At 39.7% G+C, this 8156-nt stretch overlaps 1 pseudogene; it reads right to left on the bottom strand.

The window, feature by feature from the left end:
• Positions 1–1073: 1073 nt before the first annotated feature.
• Positions 1074–2512, bottom strand: Gm14035 (annotated as a pseudogene).
• Between the last annotated feature and the right edge of the window lie 5644 nt (positions 2513–8156).

Below are 8156 nucleotides of genomic sequence, written 5' to 3'. Positions count from 1 at the left end.
ATAGAACACGTTAGTTAGTTAGTTAGTTAGTTAGTTAGTTAGTTAGTTAGCCTTGGTGTAAATCCATCCTCTTCCAAATAGTTCCATTCACAATATTCATCTTTTCTTTTCTGACATATGGAAGCAAATATATATGATTTGTTGAGACATGATCCCCAGGTTTTTAATAAAAATATCCTCAATGTTGCTCTGTCAGTCCAAGACTCTTATCAATAAGTAAATCTAACAGGAATATTTTTAAAAGCTACAAATTGCATTCTCCCAGCAATGAACATTTCCATCCTTTAAAAGAAAACAAAAATTAAAACAGGAAAGTATAGAAATGCTTTAGTTTCCACAACAAACATAAGTAGATGGGTGGATTTGGGTAAAGCCTGTTGTATACAACAATGCACAGAATACTAGCCTAAACTCATGGACACCACCAGGCCAGCAAGGTCCATACTGGATACCAAAATAGAGCACTTCTCATGAGAAAATGGAGATAAGACTTTCCTAGTGAACATAATTCAATTACATTCATTTTTACTCACAGAAGGTTCTATACCATTTTATTTAGCAGATTTAACTTTTATAAATATTTTTTCAAAGCTAATTAGGATAGGACTTTCCTTGGCATTGTTTAAAATGGTCATTAGTAAACAGCTGAAGACAGTTACTAGGCAGTGCCATGTCTAAAGGTTCCTTAAGCAAGCAGAAAAGTTGGTGACAAAAACAAACAAACAAACAAACAAACAAACAAACTGATTGTTATCTCTCATACTCTTGAAACAGGACAGGACAGGATGAGATAGCCACACCAGCTAACCACTGAGGCCACAAGTGGTAGATAAAGTTTATCAGAACTTTCTACTATGTTTAAGACCACTGTTCTACTCCCTCAACAAAAAGTAAGTTTTTTCAATAAGGCTTTCATTTCTCCTCTCAGCTGGATATAATACTTCAAGAAGTGGCTTTTACTATTCAGACATCTCTTCCAGCACTTTTAGTTTCTTCTACTTTTTCTTTTTGGTAGTGTGTCACTGCCCCCATCTCCAGCCTTGCTCCCACGTTCTAACAGAGTTTTGGGCATTTTAATCCTCCTTATTCTTCTGTTTTTCAACTGGGAAAGTCCTGCTGGGGTCTTATCACTTCCACTCTCACTATCCTGCTTCCTTTATATGGATTTTACTGCTTCAGCTGCTGAGGGGCTTGTACCACTTCAGTAACCAGTGCTTTCTTGCCAGAATTACAATAGTCAATGCACTCCTGCTTCCAGGTGACAAGGATATTGTCTGTGGGTTTGCCATGCTTGTCCAGGAAGGCCTGCTTGATCACCATCCTCTGAGTTGTCTTTGGACCTAAACTCCACTTGTGAAGATAAGGATCTCTTTCCATAATCACCCCTTTTTAATCCTAGCTACTATACCATGATCACAGGTAGAAATCACTACTGTAGTCATCAATATAGTAGCCCTGCAGATACCTTCCCCTAAGTGGTAGTGACCACAACCTTCTGGTTGACCTCAATGCCATGAACTCATCTTGAAAAACACAAGGATGCATGATCTTGGTCCCATAGCAGATTGCATTCACTGCACTGTATTTCATAACCAAACATTTATGAGATATCAATGGCTTTTCCAATGGGTACACAATACTCCCTGAAAGTAATTCTGTTCCTGTTGGTTATCATACAGCCACTGAGTATCAAGTACATCACACATTGTCACCATGTGGTCCTTTTCACTCAGGACTCCAGAACACACTCTCCAAAGTTCCTGTATCTGACCATTGATTTCCAGTAACAAGACAAGGTATAAACATAGCATTTGAATGTAGGTGCCAGCTTTACAGAGCACCCAAAAGATTCCAAATCTTCTTTCAGGTTCATATTCCACCATTTTGATCTCATAGATAGCTGTCTCTTTATAGCAGCAGTAAGTGGGGTTATTGTAACAGGGCACCTGTCAGTCTAGGGCCTGAGAAAGCTGAGTATCCACTTCAATAGCAGGACAATTCCAACATATTCTTTGCCTGTACACTGTTGTGATTTCACCAAGTGAATGGCTTGTTCAGTGCACACAATTAAACAACCAGTCACTTTGGGATTCAGTGTGCCACTGTGGCCTGTCGTCCTCTTTACCCAAAGAATTCATCGGATCCAGGCTACTACATCATGGAAGGAGGGGTTAGAGGGCTTGTCAAGATTAAAGAAACCTGTGGCTTTCCCTCTTTAGAGGATTTGAGCCACAAGGAATAAGTGTGTAATGCATTGTCCTTACATTAACTTATCAAAATTCTTTAGTAATAAGGGCCATTGAGAAGGGTCCAATTAAGCCACTTTGAATTCTGGTTTAATAAGAAATTCTTCAGCATGTTGAATTTCAGCTACATCTTCTTGTAATGGCTTTTGGTCTTTTTTCTTCTTATGCTTATTTGGGAAAGTAAGTAGTTTGTGAGGCCAAACACTAAGATGGCTTGGCTGGTAAATGACTGTAGCATGTGTTGGCTTCCCTTTGGTTCTCCACATGGCTTATGCATGAATCATCTGGCCCTGCACTGTGAGCATCCTGCCCGATCTACTAAAAGCTAAGAGCTGCAGCCTCCTACAGTCTGAGACCTGTCAGGTCGCAACAGTCTATACTAGTCTTTATAAGTATGGCTCATTGTGCTTAACTTTATACCTTCCAACACTATCCATTTTCATGGAAACAGTTCAGTTTCGTTCTTCTTTATTGCTATGGTACTCTTTATTTTTTCCATTGACAGACACCTCCCTGAGGTATATAAGTAAGTTTTCTCTACATTTCTCTCAGAATTTGATTTTTTTTCCTTGATACATATTCTGACTGGGCTCCTATAATAGATCTCAATGTAATTTTTCTTTAAACGATGTTTAAAATTTTATCATAGATTTAATTGCCATTTTTATCACTATTTTGAAAAGTAGTATTGCTTCCGTTACTTTATGAATATATTGACTGGACTGCTGATTATTTAATAATTTAATAATTTATTTAATAATTTAGGTTCTTTATTTATTCTAGATGTTACTATTCTATCAGATCAATCACTGGCAAATATTTTCTCCCATCTCATAGATTGACCCTTTACTCTGTTACTCTATTTTTGGAAATGAGGAAGCTTTTAATTTTTTTATTACTTCTATTTTTTTACAACCCAGTCATTATCCTCCTCCCAGTCCACCCTCCAACAGTTCCTCATCCTATTCCTCCTCCTGTCTCCAAGAGGATGTCCCCTGGCCCCTACTTTGATCCCCTGCCAGGTCTTCCTAAGCCCTGGGGCCTCAAGTCTCTCCAGCATTAGGCACATCTTCTCCCATTGAGGCCAGACCAGGTAGTTCTCTGCTGTATATGTGTCAGAGATATGTATGCTCCCTGGTTAGAGGCCAAATGTCTGAGAGATCTCAGGGGTCCTGAATAGTTGAGAATGCTGGTCTTCCTATGGGGTCACCTTCCTCTTCAGCTTCTTCCAAGACTTCCCTAATTCAACCACAGGGGTCTGGCCTGTGTCTCAGTAAGCTGCTTGTTGGGCCTCTCAGAGGGCAGCCATGCTAGGCTCCTGTCTGTAAGCACCCAATAATGTCAGTAATAGTGTCAGACCTTGAAGCCTTCTCTTGGGATGGATCCCAATTTGGGCCAGTCACTGAACCTCTTTTCCCTCAGTCTCTTCTCCATTTTTTCCCTGCAGTACTTTTAGACAGGAACAATTCTGGGTCAGAGTTTTTAACTGTGGGATGGCAACCCTTTCGCTCCACTTGGTGCCCTGTCTACTGATGGTAGACTCTACGAATCCCCTCTCCTCACTGTTGGGCACTTCATCTAAGGTCCCTCCTTTTGATTCCAGAGCGTTTCTTAACTCCAAGCAACCTCAATAGTTAATTTCTTGTGGTAAATTTTAATTGCTTTATTTTACTTAAAATGCAAACAGATTTCCTTGACATTTTCCTATATTATTTTGCCTTAATCCTCCCCTAACCAATGCCCTTTCCCATTCCCCTGCCTATCCATCCTCATTCATAGACTTAATGGGTAGTCAGTCTCTTTCTCAGGCCATTCTTGTTGTTGCTAAATGGACCTAAGAACAAAATGGTCATGCTGGCATATTTAGAGACTCTATCTTTACAAAATGGACTTTCTTTCACCAAGCCTGACCTGATACAACTTCTGCTTAGAGAAGGGACTGCCCAGAAATGACAACCCCACTCAGTTGCCAAAATAGAACTATCTTCTGTGGTAACCAGTCAACAGCCTAGCTGTAGGTTGTATGCACTCAGCCATTTATATTGTAAAAACAGCATTGTGATGCCCTTACTGGAATGGATACTTACTCTGCTTTCAGGCTTGACTTTCTTCCATGGAATGTTTCTGTCGAAATAACCAACCACAGGCTTTCAAAATTCTTTAGTCACCATCACAGAGCTGCATACAGCACTATTTCAAACCAAGGAATTTACTTCACAGCCAAAGAAGTGCATCAGTGAAGCCATGATCATAAAATTAACTGATTTTAGTACATTTCCCACTACTCTGAGCTTGCTTGAGAAAACAGTGGGGTGGCTTATTAATGACACAGATACAGACCAAATAGGTGGCACTATTCCCTAGGGGTATGGAGGCCTGAAGAAGAGTTTTCCTCAGAATGCTGTACATGGGTTCTGTTTCATCTATGCAGGGCTCAAAGTCCCAGAGTTTAAAGTATAGATATGGGCATGATTTCACTTACTATTAGCCCTAGATGTCCAACATAAAATGTTTTGCTTCTTATCTTTCTGACCACATGTTTTCCTGGCCCATATGATGTGAATCCAGAAAAAAAAAGTCTTTTGGTTAAGGTACAGAACAATCTATTGTCCTGGAAGCTAAGACTCCCCTCTGGCAACTTCTGGCTTCTGATGTCATTAAGTCAATATGTTATAAAGGAATAACAGTGTTAAGAGGGGTAATTGATCTAGACTCTTAGAAGGAAATTGGACTGCTTCTCTACATGGAAAAGCAATAGAGAAGATTATATCTGGAATGCAGGAGCCACTTTAGAACATCTCTTGATATTTTCATACCTTTGTGATTGATAAAAGGGAAAAGGAAACAACTCTTAACTGAGGCAGAATAACAAAGAGCACAGACATTTCAGGAATGAAAGTATAGCTCACCCTTCTAGTAAAAGAACCAATACCTGCTAAAGTGGTTGGTAAAGGTGGAGGAAATACAAAATGGAAAGTATAGAAATGTATTCATAAGTGCCAGCTAAGAATACAATGCCACTTGTAGAAATAATTATTTATTTGAAAAAAGTATTTCTGTCCTATTTTTTTATTAACATGATTCTCCATACATATACAAGTATTAAACTAAAATCTGAGCTTTCCTATATTGACTGAGATGATATCACTGGTAAAACATAAATTGGTGTTATCCTAATTAACTTATGAGATAATAGAAGGCTAAATATTCCTCAAGGGAATGAGCTATGTACTATAAAATATAAGTGCTGTTTGTGATTGTATGTGAGATAGCTATGTTATGTTAAACAGACTTATGCACATTTTCTTCTTCTCATTTGGAAGTTAAGCATGATATAAGGTGATGTGTCTAAGTGCCAGCTTGATAAGTCATGGGCTTGTGATGGTTCATTGTTGCTGTTGACTTGACAGCATGTGCAATAACATAAGTCAAAAGTCTTTGCAAACTCTGGTGAAGAATTTGCTTGATCAGATTATTTGAATGAGAAAAAGAACCACCACGAATTGGGCTGCACCCTCTGGTGGCAGCTCAGATAAGATGGGGGGGGGGGGGGGCGGAACCTTTGTTTTAGTAGGACAAACCATGCTTGTTAGCTGTAGCTAAAAAATCAGCTGTAACAAATACAAACAAGTTTTATTGATGTGAAATCTTCTGGGAAGTATTTCCTCAGGGTCAGTGCACAGGAACTATAGCATGGAGGAGCCCAAGGCTGAATATGTAACTGATAGCTGAGCTAAGCACATTATATTGATTTTGAAGGCATGAAGAGTTCACAAAGAAGAGCTAAAGATAGGCACTGGCAGGAGATAGGAGACGCTAGTGGTGACGGTGCAGCTCAGTTGCAATGGAGAACCCAGGTCTGAAGGGGTTATGAATACAAACTGTGGTATGAAACACAAGAAAGCAGGAAAGGCCATTGAAAATGCCATTGCAGGGGAGACACCAGGATATTAGATTTGCCAAGTCTGTGAGACATCCTTCAAGAAAATAAGCAGAAATGAAATGAATGTGGCCTGACCATATAAAACAAGCTGTGTGTGGTGCCCGTGGTAGAGCCACAAGAGTAGAACTCTCAATGACTTCTAGAGTCGAGAATTTTGTCAGTTGTCAGGCTCTAAGCTCCAAAGTTTTGGAGCTACAATGCTGAACTTGAAATTTGGTTTAACTTAAATGTGGTTGTTTTATGCTGTTGCTCTTCTCTCTTAGAATAAGAAATTGGTAAACTTGTTTTTATTTTTCTGTTTTACAAAAGCATTTGGTTAAAAGACCTTAAAATTTATACTTTATTTTATTTTGTGATTTTTTTTCATGTTAAATTTGTATTTTTATCTTTTCAAGTCCCTCTCTATGTCTTGTGCACAGCTACTCTTTTTTATAACATTTTCCAATTTTTATTAGGTTTTTTCTTCATTTCAAATGCTATCCCGAAAGTCCCCTATTCCCTCCCCCCACTCTGCTCCCCTACCCACCCACTCCCAATTCTTGGCCCTGGTGTTCCCCTGTACTGGGGCATATAAAGTTTGCAATACCAAGGGGCCTCTCTTCCCAATGATGGCCAACTAGACCATCTTCTGCTACATATGCAGCTAGAGACACAAGCTCTGGGGGTACTGGTTAGTTCATATTGTTTTCCACCTATATGATTGCAGATCCCTTTAGCTCCTTGGGTACTTTCTCTAGCTCCTCCATTGGGGGCCCTGTGTTCCATCCAATAGCTGACTGTGAGTATCTACTTCTGTGTTTGCCAGGCACCGGCATAGCCTCACAAGAGACAGCTATATCAGGGTCCTTTCAGCAAAATCTTGCTGGAATATGCAATGGTGTCTATGTTTGGAGGCTTATTATGGGATCGATCCCCAGGTGTGGCAGTCTCTAGATGGTCCATCCTTTTGTCTCAGCTCCAAACTTTGCCTCTGTAACTCTTTCGATGGGTATTTTGTTCCCAATTCTAAGAAGGGGCGAAGTATGCACATTTTGTTCTTCCTTCTTCTTGAGTTCCACGTGTTTTGCAAATTGTATCTTGGGTATTCTAAGTTTCTGAGCTAATATCCACTTATCAGTGAGTATATATCATGTGAGTTCTTTTTTGATTGGGTTACCTCACTCAGGATGATATCCTCCAGATCCATCCATTTGCCTAGGAATTTCATAGATTCATTCTTTTTAAAAGCTCAGTAGTATTCCATTGTGTAAATGTACCACATTTTCTGTATCCATTCCTCTGTTGAGGGACATCTGGGTTCTTTCCAGCTTCTGGCCATTATAAGTAAGGCAGCTATGAGCAGGGTGTTCTTATTACTAGTTGGAATATCTTCTGGATATATGCCCAGTAGAAGTATTGCTGGATCCTCCGGTAGTACTATGTCCAATTTTCTGAGGAACCACCTGACTGATTTCCAGAGTGGTTGTACAAGCTTGCAATCCCACCAACAATGGAGGAGTGTTCCTCTTGATCCACATCCTTGCCAGCATCTGCTGTCACATGAATTTTTGATCGTAGCCATTCTGACTGGTGTGAGGTTGAATCTAAGGGTTGTTTTGATTTGCATTTTCCTGATGATTAAGGATATTGAACATTTTTTCAGGTGCTTCTCAGCCATTCTGTATTCCTCATGTGAGAATTCTTTGTTTAGCTCTGAGCCCCATTTTTTAACGGGGTTATTTGATTTTCTGGAGTCCATCTTCTTGAGTTCTTTATGTATATTGGATATTAGTCTTCTATCTGGTTTAGGATTTGGTAAAGATCCTTTCCCAATCTGTTGGTGGCCTTTTTGTCTTATTGACTGTGTCTTTTGCTTTGCAGAAGCTTTGCAATTTTACGACGAGGTCCCATTTGTCAATTTTTGATCTTACAGCACAAGCCACTGCTGTTCTACTCAGGAATTTCCCCCCTGTGCCCATTTCCCCCCA

The sequence above is a fragment of the Mus musculus genome, chromosome 2, assembly GCF_000001635.26.
Source record: "Mus musculus strain C57BL/6J chromosome 2, GRCm38.p6 C57BL/6J".
Lineage (NCBI taxonomy): Eukaryota > Metazoa > Chordata > Mammalia > Rodentia > Muridae > Mus > Mus musculus.
This window is presented reverse-complemented; position numbering and strand designations above follow the sequence as displayed.